Here is a 9,044-nt window from a genome sequence, read left to right as displayed (position 1 = left end):
CCTTTTTCAGATCCCACACAAGAATCCCTCTGTGGCTCAGCCTAAACAGAAATATATAGGACACGGAATTCTGGGAAGTTTCTCTCAGTCTAGACAAGTAGATACATAACAGCACCAGCAGAGTTATGCACATAAGAATTAGGAAAAACATGGAAAATACATGTCATTTAATGTTAAGTAAAAACCATAGTTTTCATCACAAATATGTATGGTGATCTATTGTATAATATGCTATAACTTTTTTAAATTTTGTTATAGGGCTCATGTGGGGTTCACCAGAGAGGGAGAGAGAGAGAGGAAGAAAGAGAGAAATCAACCCCCGAGAGGGGGATGGTAACACCACAATCCCTTCTCCTTCATCTTCTCCTGGAATTCTGAGCATGCACACATCTGCACCTGGCACGATTTTCAAGCCACCAGATCCAGGACTTGAACCACAGTTGGTCATCTGGGAATCCAGTACCTTAACCACCACGCCACCTGCTTGCCCCTATGATATATTCTTTTTAAGAAATAATGTAAATGGCCTTTCTTCACTAATTGCAGCATATATAAGCATCTCTTGGAAGATTGCAGCTTCATAATCTCAGACAGGACTTTCAGATCACTATTGTTTTTGCCCCGTGTGATCACAAAACCCTCTACAACAGGCCCTTTAAACATTTGTCAAGCCCATGTGGACTTGCTTATGCATCTACTTCACCTATGGTGGATTCCCAATTACCAGGGGGAAATGAGTCCAATACTACATTCTGTCACATTATAACTTCCACTAACTTTCATCCCATTTCTGCTAATCTAAGACCTACTGGCAAGAAGGGTACTTATTTCAACTAAGTAGAAAGGAGACCAATTCTGATAGCCTCCTTTTATGTCTATTTTCAGCATGCTTCCATTGCCATGGACATTTTATCTATTATGAAGCAGTGGAATCTATGTAAGTTTGTCAGTAGTCAGCTCTTATAGAAACCTTTATTTATGAGCATGGAGAAAGATCACCAGCATTATGCATGCCTCCACCCCTCAGCCCTGTAACCCAGCACTCACCAGACACCCTGCTGGCCCCTTACAGAGTAAGATTAAGGATTTACATCCCTGAAGTTCTACACCACAAACTCTACTTTTGATAAAGATTGGGATGACATGGTGATGATGAGTCATGAGTCTCCGGAGGTCCTAGACTAAAGCAGTAAATAAACACATTATTATGCACAGCTCAACCAATATAGAAAAGGGGGGAAATGCTGCCATACAAAAGCTTCTGATCAGAAATAGAACTCTCTTGGGAACTAGCAGTTAGCATAATGGCTATGTTGCTGGACTCCCACGTAGTCGACCGCGGTTTGCGTCCCGGACCCGGTGCCTTAAAACTCAGGCCAGGCACGTGTGCGTGCGTGCCCAAGATCCCGAGAGGAGAATGGAGGAGAAGGAATTGCGGCATGACCATCCCCCCGGGAAGTTATTTCTGGCTTTCTGTCTCTCTGTCTCTCTCTGTCTGGTGAGCGCACACGCCCTATAGCGAAAACCTCTAAAAAAAAAGAAAAGAAAAGAAAGAAATAGAACTCTCTTTTGATTGTGCTGAATGACCTCAACATGCAGCATGGCAAACATATGTGTAATCCCCGGAAGGCACTGAGAAACAGAAGAGGGAATACTGTGAGGATTTAGAGACTAGAGGTTGCAGTAAAGGAAATTCAGAAGAGCAGGCCACCTGCTGAGATGGGGCTGAAAGATTCCTTAATTTTTGATCAAGCATTGTGATCCTCATCTTCAATCCAAAGCATGCCTAGTACCTAGCTAAGAGTGGAAATGGAAATAAGAACATATAACTAAGCCCTCCCAAGTTGAAGCTGCGGCTTCTCACACATGACCTGTCTTAGCTCAGTCTGCCATAACACACTGACAGACATTTCCTTATCATCATTCTGGAGGTTAGATGTTCAAGATTAAGGTGTTAGCCCGTGTGATTCTTGGTGAGGTCTCCCCTTGCCATCCTTCCTTAATACGGGTGTGACACCTGAAGATGCGAACGCTGACATAGAACATGAGGTAGAAACAGGGAGATAACAGGCCAGTGCTGCAAGCAGGGATTAGATGACCCAGTTGTCAGACCAACTCTCAGATCATGGCACTATTTATTTATTAAGTGAATGGTAAAAATGGTAAATATTCTCTCTATGATCCAATATTTTATCTCCTAAAGCCTAAGGTATTCCTAATTAACACATTGTCTTGCCCCAAATCTAGTCTTCCTTCCAAAATTCCTCTTTGGTTTAATGACCCAAGTCAGAAACATGAAGAGTTCCTAGACCACACCCTCTTCTTCTCTTTCCCATCTAATGATTTAACAGTTTCTCTTGGACTCATTTCCTCTCTCCCTTTTATTAGTGTATCTTTTCTCCCACTTTGATCATCTCTCACTTAATTTTGGCCCAGCCTCCCGACTAATCCCTTTCCTGTGAGTATTGTCCTTCAAACTCCCTGCCACACTGCTGCCCTATTTGTAAATTGAACACTCAACTACTAGTCTCTTTAAAGTGATTTCTTTTTCAGAAAGATACAGCATCCCATCTCAGCATCATTTAAAAGCCTCTCCACAGTCTAGGAATGACGACCTCTCCAACCTTACTGTTCATCACAATTTAGGCTTCAGCCAAATAATCCATATTCACATGTTAAGACAGCTCTCAGAACACCAGCTTTGGGTCTGAGTTCCTTTGCTAGTGGCTTTCCCTCCACTTGAAAAGGTTTCCTTCCTTTTCTACCTGGCATGATCTGTCTTCTGAGACACAGCATGCTACCTCTACTATCAAACTTTTCTGTCCCTCTTCTTCTCAGTGGATATCGACTTCCTCCTTTTTATGGCCACTTTGTAAATAACTGTGTCACATCAACTATGGTATGTCGTGACTTGCATTTCTCTATGCATGGAGGTCTTCAAAAAGGTCATAGAAAGTGTATATTATGGGAAAGAAAAAAATAATTTCAAACATTTTTCATACCAAAATTAACTTGTACTACAATTTCATTTTTTTTTCCACAAACATTCTTTGAAGGTATAAAGAAAAAAGTTTGGAGCCAGTAGTTGATGTAATGGTTGTGGCACTGGACTCCCATCTGGTTGACATAGTTCGAGTCTCAGACCTGGTGTTTTGAAACTCATGCTGGACATGGGTGAATGCACACCCAAAATTCAGAGAGGAGAATGGAGGAGAAGGAATTGCAATGTGGTCATCTCCCCTGGGGGGCAGTTTCTCACTTTCTCTCTCTTTGTCTCTTTCTGTATCTCTGGCAAGTGCATGTGCCCTATAACAAAAATCTCCCTTAAAAAAAAAAAAAAGAATTTATTTCTTTCATGAGAATGAGAGAGAGAAAAAAAGACAAGCATCCCCGAGAGGTCTTACATCAGAGTCAATCCCCTTGCCCCAGTCTTTCCAGCCACCCAGGATCATGAGTGAACACACACATAGCATGTACAGGTCAATCTGGTAACCAAACCTGTGATCTTCCACATGGATGCAGCTTCACTTAAGCAACCTGTCATCTCTGGGTCATCAAGCTAGTCCTTTACAAACTTTTCAAAGCACACTCCCATGTCCCAGGTAGCCCCATGAGTATAAGGACCACATTTACCTTTGTGGCTCAAAGGCTAAAGTATATTTTTGTAAATAAAACACACATAATTATGAAGAAATGAATGAATACGTGAATAAATATGAACTTAAGGGTACTTCTACTGTTGTATTGATAGTGTGGCATTTTTCTTTTACGTTTACATATCTGTCTTTTACTGAAATGTGAGCTCCTTAAAGCCAGGACTTTGTGTTGTTCATCTCTAAATCCCCAACACATAGCTTGGAAAATAGTAAATATTCAATAACTGTTGCAATAAATGAAAAAGACAAAGTTCATTCCTGTACTGTGAGGAAAAATAAGCTCATATTTTGCTCATTTTATGTGACCCACGATGGCTTAGACATGGCTTTGTACAAAAAAGAATGTGAAGTATTATGACTAGAAGGACATGAGTTGAATTGAAATGACTGGTCCAGTTCCCTTCTGTCAAATATATGTTGTGTAACCTTGGCCAAGGTTGTTGACCCCTCTAATTGCAGTTCCCTTTTGTATGATAAAATTATGCCAATACTTTTCTTACAGCACAAGGATTTCATGGGTAACATATACATTGCTTGGCATAAGATAAGAACTAGTTTGCTAGGCCTGCCATAGCAAAATACCATAGACTGGAGAGCTTTCTAATATGAATTTACTTTTTCAAAGTTCTGGAAGTCAGAAGTCTGGGATGATTTCTCCAGACCTCTCTCTGGGCTTGAACTTAGCTGTCTTCCTGTGCACCCCACCTGGTCTTTTCTCTTTGCCAGCACATTCTCGGTGTCTCTGTGTGTATACAAATATTCTTTCCTTATAAAGGCCTCAGTCATATTGAATGAGGGTCCACTCTAACAGCTTTACCTTACCTTAGTTACCTCTTCAAAGGCCCTAGCTCCAAAAACAGTCACATTTTGAGGTACTGAGGGGTTAGAACTTCAACCTATGGGGACGGCAGTTGGCATGGTGGTTAAGTGTGCTGGACTCCCACATGGCCAACTGCGGTTTGAATTCTAGACCTGGTGACTTGTTTTTTCTCTCTCTCTCTCCCTCTCTTGTCAAATTAAAATAAATAAATAAAGTTAAATAAAGTAATTCCTAAAAAAAAAAGACTTTCAACCTATGTACTAGAAGAGAATAAAACTCAGCCCATAACATCATGACATATGAAATGCCATAAACATATGAGAAGGTTATTATTACATATAGTCTTCAAATGAACAACCATTTATTTACTCCTACATTTGTTATCTCTTTTTTTTTTTTGGAGAGGTTTTTGTTATAGGGCATGTGCTCTTGCCAGAAAGACAGAGGGAGACAGAGACAGAAAGCAAAAGTCACCCTCTAGAGGGGAAAAGCACACTGCAATCCATTCTCCTCTATTCTCTGCTTGGGATCTTGAGCATGCATGCACACGTGCCAGGCATGAGTTTAAATCACCGGGTCAAGAACTCGAACCACGATCAACTACATGGGAGTCCAGCGACATAGCCATTAAGCCAACTGCTGGTCCCTATTATCTCACTTATTTACTTACTCACTTATATTTTTAAAATACCTGGGTCAATGGCTTTCTGTGTGCTAGGAAGATAATTCCCGTGCCCTCCAAGAAGCTTGCTTTAAGCTGGGAAGACAATGAAATGAGCAGTCACAGTGTGATGTAGGGGCACATCTCAGGTCTCACTATGATGGTGATGGGTAAGTAGGAGGAGCCCAGCCTGCTCCAGCTGGGCAGACTTAGTAATATCACTAATATTACACAGGAAATGCAAAACTGTATTCTGGACACAAAGGATACATTATTTGCCTCAGCTACCAATTTGCAAGTGACACTTCCCACTATAATACTTGACTTTAAAATATGAAACACAGAGGAGCAGAGAGCACTGAATGGGGACAGAAAGCCACCAAGTTGTACAAATGGGAAGACACTAAGGATGGACAACTACGTCCTGCGCTTAGCCCAGTAGGAGGGAGCAACCTTCTTAGAGATAGAATTGATAAGTCTCAGTGTCTAAAACACAACCTTTCAAGGATAGCTAAAGAATTAAGTCGCAATTAACATTAAAATAGTGGATTATTTTTAGTTGAATTACCTATGAAAAGCTTGAGAATGAAGAGTGTGAAACACACATACATAGATATGTACTCATAGACAAACATACAGACCCACTATGCACACACACACACACAACAGGGCCTGTGCCACAATCCAACGGCAAGGCAACTTGATGAGATAAGGCAGTTTCCAGACCACACTGGGGTAATGAAAAGGTGCTGGTATTAAATATAACAGCCACATTACACACTCCTGGAGGTCAATAATACGTTGCCATGCTGAACTTCATTGCAGACTAGTCTATACCTTATTTACATGGAGATTCAAAGACTCTCACCCGATTAATTGTCATTGTACAATGATCTTGAGAATTTCCTTTGGGTGCCAGGAATGCTATCTGAGCCAGGGGAACCTAACTCCCCACTGTACCTGAGATTTCTGTGTTCTTTGTGGTTCCAAGGACATAGACTCCTTCATGGTACTTTGCTTTTCCCAGACTAATTGATGCCCATTTAATACATGCTACATAAATAATTACAAAGTGCTGAGAAGCAGAAACGAAGGGCTTCCCAAACTCTGCCTGCAGGACCATCGAGTATCTTTCAATTACCTTAGGATGGGTAAATTTTAGACAGAAGCATTAAGAAGGAACCCCATACAAAGACCCCATGAGTTCATCCAGGACCTCACTGAGGACATGAGTGCGATGTGCACCATCCTACAGAGCACCAAACAACAAACACCTAGCAAGCAGGAGCAGCATTTAGAGTCTTAATCAGATAAAATGAGCAACTAAGTTTCTTTGACACATGTTTGATGATATACATAATTTTCACTGTGCTGCATGCTAATTAGGCATCATTTGTAAGTTGTTCATCTAAATGACTATGATTGAAATGACATTTGCACAGCCAACCCTAGCATTTCAGGGAAGCACAGAGGGAAGCTAGTGATCTCAGAAGGAAGGGAGGCTCCCTGAAGCCCCTGGGGACAGCTGGTGTCCTGTCTCATCTGCAGCATTTCCTTTGGGGAATGCTCAAGACCTGATGTTCTGAGAGCCCTGGTGTCAGGCTGTCTCACCTGTGCCACCTGCAGGCACTCTGCAGACAATGTTTGATGGCTGCTGTGGTCTTCTCTGACTCCACTTTCCTTTCTAGCATGAAGAATTGTCCCAGGCTTTGCTTCTTAACCAGGAGGCAATAAACAGGTGTAGATCACCTGCAATGACTCAAAGAGGTACAAAGCGGTTGCAGGATATGCAGGTCTGCTCCTGAGTGAGGGTCCAGGTCTCACTCTCCCATTAGGAGTCAGGGCCCTGAGTTCTGGGGAGTCAGGAAGTACACAGTGTGAGAACCAGGGTTCTGACCACGGACAGGGTCCAAAAGCCTCCCAAGGGCTGAATCAAAGGCTCTGACTTGGCCACAAAAAGGCTTCTCTTGGAGTACTGAATGCAGGCAAGGGTTGAAATCCTGAGGAAGAACCAGCACTACCCATGACACTGCAAGAATACAGAGGATGACTAAAGGCAAATGTCAATGAAAGCCTGCCGTCTCTCATACTCCCAGAAGGAGCTGCCATTTACCCAACTCTGGATTTTCCAGACTCCAGGCTAAGCAAACATTGAATTTCATCTACTTCTCATAACAAATAAGGACAGTGAGACTTAAAGAAATCCCTCTGCCCAACAGTAGAAAGAAAAGGGATCAGTAGTTCCACTGCAGAAAAATGGATTGAAAAACTGCTGTTCAAAGGCAAACTTGATTTTTTTACAAGGATGGGGCTTTAACTAAAGTAAATCAGTTGTGTTTTCTGAACTGAACTGCATGGAAATCAACAGTTGTATTCTTGCTGCCTGAGACAGGATACAGACCAGATTGCTACTGAGGTGATAATTTTTAATTTATGGTTTTGTGATGGGGTCAGATACAATAAGTCTTCCCAAGGAAAGCATCTCCTGGTCGTCACCGTTCTAGGACAGCTCTGGAGAGGAGAAAGCAGATATACCTTATATGTACACATGCATGTTTATGTGCATGCATGTGTGTGTTTGTATGTGGCTGTGTGCGTATGTTGTTTGCATGTACATATGCATGAATGTATTATGCTGTGTGTATGAGTATGTGTGCATATGTTTCTAGATTGCTCATACACAGTAAGAAAAGATTTTTCCAGAACAAGAAAATCATAACAAATATACTTTGAAATGTTATTGAAAACTGGTCACATAAAATTAGAAAAACAAAGAGTGAAGTAAATGTCTTTGTTTCATCAAGGAAGATAGTCAGAACTCTCACCTTCCTCTGAAAGTATGTGGCAGGGCATGGGATGTCAGTGGATAAACCTCAAAGGGTGCTGTCCCCTTGCTATGCCAGAGCCCTGCAACTTGAATCCAGCCTCCAGTCTGTGGGCTACCACCTGCAGACCACACTTTGGTCATAGGCAGCTCCACAGTGGATCTGAAGAACAGTAAGATTCTCTACAAATAGAGGTCAGAGCCAGATTTGGATCCTGGAATGACTCACGAAATACTTTGAGAACAGGACTTATGAGTCCACATATTTTAACTGAAAAGCAAAATTAAAAATAATTATAATAATAATAATAATAAATGCAGTCATTTAAAACCTACATATCTCCAACCACCTATAGTTTATAGATTTATTTCAGTAGAAGTCACATCAAATTAATTAACCACGTAGTTTTAAAAGAGCCAGATAATTTTAGTAAAATGATATAACAAGCAGCCAGATTTCCTGGGCATAATCTTAAAGATCTTTCTGCAGCTGCTACCAATCGTAGTTCTGAAACCACATTACGCAACTTAGAGCTTAGCTTTATAGCATTAGAGTCTTTCTTTTCCTTATCTCTCCTAAGTAGGTTTGCAGTGCACATAGAACTAATTTTAGAGATATTCTAATAGAAACAGCAACACCTTCTTTGAGAAATGCAGTCTTCAACTTTATCTACTGGACTATTATTTTTTCAAGTAATGCTCTTGATTCTATCATCATCAAAATGGTAGTAATACTTTATTTTTTTATTTACATTTAATCACTGTGCATCATTCAAGTGTATAACATGATTTTTCCCAGGAAGAATAAAGTGCCTATCAGTCAAGTCAAAGACATTGCCATATACATTATCATCGGCAGATAACTTTAAATGTGTTATTTGTACTTTAAATAATGCCTACAGTAGCCTCACGTTTAAGCATACTTATAAGTCGGTAACATATAATAAATACTAGTTAGGCCTAATATTAATCACAGTAGTTAATACCTTACACATAACTTCTCAGTATGAAGAAGATGAATTATGTTCTTTGAAGCACTGATTCTCTCAAATATATTTTATATTTCAAACATATTTTATATTT

The sequence above is a fragment of the Tupaia chinensis genome, unplaced genomic scaffold, assembly GCF_000334495.1.
Source record: "Tupaia chinensis unplaced genomic scaffold, TupChi_1.0 Scaffold000052_1, whole genome shotgun sequence".
NCBI classification, from domain to species: Eukaryota; Metazoa; Chordata; class Mammalia; order Scandentia; family Tupaiidae; genus Tupaia; species Tupaia belangeri.
This window is presented reverse-complemented; position numbering follows the sequence as displayed.